General features: G+C 35.3%; 1 non-coding gene across 1 annotated transcript; it reads right to left on the bottom strand.

Moving 5' to 3' along the window:
• Nucleotides 1–349: 349 nt before the first annotated feature.
• On the bottom strand, nucleotides 350–460 carry LOC137217664 (U6 spliceosomal RNA). The gene has a single exon (XR_010940171.1). It is a non-coding gene; the product is annotated as a U6 spliceosomal RNA (small nuclear RNA).
• Between the last annotated feature and the right edge of the window lie 3,043 nt (nucleotides 461–3,503).

Here is a 3,503-nt window from a genome sequence, read left to right as displayed (position 1 = left end):
CATAGCTCTTATTCAGATTTTCCTAGTTTTATTTATACTCATTTGTGTGTGTGGGGGGGTGGAGTGGGGGGGCCATAACTTTATTAAGTCCTATACAGTTTTATCACCTGTATAGGTTGGTGTATCCACCACCACAGTCAAGGAACTGAACAGTTCCGACACCACAAGGATCACTTCTGTTGCCCTGTTATAACCATTCCCACTTTCCTGCCACCACCACCCTTGCCCCTCCCTGACCATTGGCAAACACTAATCTGACCTCTATTTCTAAAATTTCATCATTTCAAAAATCTTATATGAAGCGAATCATGTGTTATGTAACAATTTGGGATTGGCATTTTTCACTCAAAAAAATATGGAGCACTTTAAATTTGCATATCATCCTTGCAAAGGGGCCATGCTAATCTTTTTCATCTCATTGCCGTTTTCATGTATGTGATGCCAAAGTGCATATAATCATTTATTTTTTAATGTTGGTATTGATGTATTTGTATCATATCTCTCGATTTTTATTTATTTTCTATGTATCATGTCTTTTTGTTCCTGTATTCCTCCTTTATTACCTTTTTTTGTATTAAGTAATTTTTTTTCTAGTGTCCCCTTTAAATTCCTTTGTTTTTAATTATATTTTTTGGAATGATTTTCTTAGTGCTTCTTCTGGAGGAATTATAATATGCTTCTAAACTTAAAAACAATCTATTTCAGATAATGCTAACTTAATTCCAGTAAAATATAGAAACTGCTCCGATATTGCTCTATTGCCTCCCCCTTCCTTTGTGATACTATTGTCATATATATTACTTCTTTATATGCTATATTCCTCCAATTATAACTATTCTTTATGTGATTCTTTTTTAAATATGTTAAGAGAAGAAACGAGAAAAACTCTCTTTATCTTTTTTATTTAACTACATAATTACATTTATTCATGCTCTTTATTTCTTTGTGTGAATTTGAATTACTGTCTAGTGCCATTTCTTTTCAGCCTGAAGAATTTCCTTTAGTATTTAGTATTCTTTATAAGGCAAGTCATCTTTATCTGGGAACGTCTTTATTTTGCCTTCATTTTTGCTGGACATGGGATTCTTGGTTGATTTTTTTTTTTTCTTTCAGTACTTTGAATATGTCACCCTCCTGCTTTCTGGGCCTTCACCATTTCTGGTGTTAAACTATTGAGTCCCCTCCCCATTGTATGCGATGGGTTGTTTTTCTCTTGCTACTTTCAATATTTTCTCTTTTTCTTTGGCTTTCAACACTTTGACTATGATGTATCTCAGTGTGGATTTCTTTGCGTTTTTTTCTACTTGGAGTTCATTGAGCTTCTTGAATGTGTAGATTAATGTTTTTGATGAAGTTTGATAACGTTTTTGGCCATTATGTCTTCAAATGTTCTCTTCTGCCCCTTTTTCTCTCTCTTCCTCTTGGACTTCATGTACGCTTATGTTGGTATACTTAATGATGTCTCACAGATCTCTCAGATTCTGCTAATATTTCTTCATTATGTTTTTTTTCTGTTCTTTAGGTTGGACAATTTCTATTGATTTACCTTCAAGTTTGCTGATTCTTTCTTCTGCCAGCTGAAGTCTGTTGTTGAGTCCCTCTAGTGAATTTTTCCTTTCAGTTCTTGTAGTCCTAAACTCCAGAATTTCAAAATGGTCCTTTTAAAATAATTTTTGTCTCTTTATTGATATTCTGTATTTGATGAGTTGCTATTGTTATATTTCCTTTTAATTCTTTAAACATGGTTTCCTTTAGTTCTTTGAACATATTTGTAATACCTGCTTTGAATTCTTTGTCTGGTAAGTCCATCACCTGAGATCTTTCAGAAACAGCTTCTGTTGCCTGCCTTTTTTCTTGTGTATGGGTCACCCTGTCCTGTTTTTGTTTTTTGCATGCCTCATAACTTTTTGTTGAAAACTGGACATTTTCGATAATGTATTATAGCATCTCTGGATTCTTATTCTCCTCTCCCCTGGGTTTATTGTTGCTGTTTTTGTTTTTTTGGTGTTTATTTGTTTAGTGACTTGCCTGGACTAATTCTATGGTGTCTCTCTCCCTAGTAGTGTGCAATCACTGATGTCTCTACTCAGTGTTTTAAGAAAACAATTCTTTTTAAAAATTGAGGTATAACTAGCATATAAAATCATATTTGTTTCAAGTGTACAACATTTGATATTGTATATATTGTGAAATTGTCATCACAATAAGTCTAGTTAACATTCATCACCATAATAGTTACAAAAATTTTTTTTTCTTGTGATGAGGACTTTTACTGCCTTAGCAACTTTCAAATATGCTGTACAGTATTATTAACTATAGTTACTATGCTGTACATTACATCCCTATGATTTATTTTATAACTGGACGTTTGAACATTTTGACCGCCTTTACCCATTTCACCCACCCATCAACTCCCCACCTCTGGCAATCACCAATCTGTTCTTTGTATCTATGAGCTCATTTTTTTTGATTCTACATATAAGTGAGATCGTATGGTATTTGTCTTTCTCTATATGACTTATTTCACTTAGCATAATGCCCCCATGGTCCATCCATGTTTTTGCAAATGGCAAGATCTCATTCTTTTTTATGGCTGAATAGTATATACACACACCCACCCCCACCCCCCACACATATATGTATATATATATCTCACATCTTCTTTATCCATTCATTCGTTGATGGACACTTAGGTTGTTTCCATATCTTGGCTATTGTAAATAATGCTACAGTGAACATGGAGGTGCATATGTATTTTCAAATTTGTGTTTTTGTTTTCTTTAGATAAAAAAGCCCCCACTCCAATTTAAAAAAAATGATTTTTGATTTTATGTTTAAGCCTGGTTTTCTGGGGTTGCTCCTTGGTTAGCATAACTTAGTGGTTAGCCAAAGATTGGTCAGATGTTTTGTTTAAACACCTTGAGCCAGTAGGGCTTTTACCCTCGCCAGTGGATCTGTGTGTTTGGGAAATGACATTCAGAGTTTAGGTACTGTACAAGTCCTTCACAGCTTTTGCTTTCTGTGCTTGCAAAGTTTCACATTCATCCAAGAATGAGTAGCTCACTAAGGACCTCTCCGGTCTCTTCTGAGTGTAAACGTATAGCCTTTCAGACCCCCAGGGATATTTGGGAGCTTATCAAGGCTGACTGTGGCTGTCTTGATCCCCAGATCTCACTGATAATTTTTTTAGCTTTCTGCAGGTATACCCAACCAGTATGGCAATCTCAAACTAGCTTTCTTGCTCTTCTTTGATTATTTCCTGCCGAGATTGCTACTGTTTTCAACAATGCCCCTGGGCATGAATTTTTCTATGCTTACTCCAAATTATGTCAACCCCTTTAGCAATGGAGCCGCTGGTGCTTATGGCCTGCCTTGCCCTTGTAGAACCCTTGTGCCTCAGAGCTGAGAGGTAGGGAACAGCTTCAGGCAAAAACACAGTAAACTCTCCCTGTTCTTACTGAGATTCAATAGTTTTTCTTAAATAAGTGCTTATCTGTTTTTTG

This window comes from Pseudorca crassidens, chromosome X (assembly GCF_039906515.1).
Source record: "Pseudorca crassidens isolate mPseCra1 chromosome X, mPseCra1.hap1, whole genome shotgun sequence".
Classification (NCBI taxonomy): Eukaryota; Metazoa; Chordata; class Mammalia; order Artiodactyla; family Delphinidae; genus Pseudorca; species Pseudorca crassidens.
The sequence above is the reverse complement of the archived record's forward strand: the minus strand, read 5'-3'. Positions and strand labels throughout refer to the sequence as shown.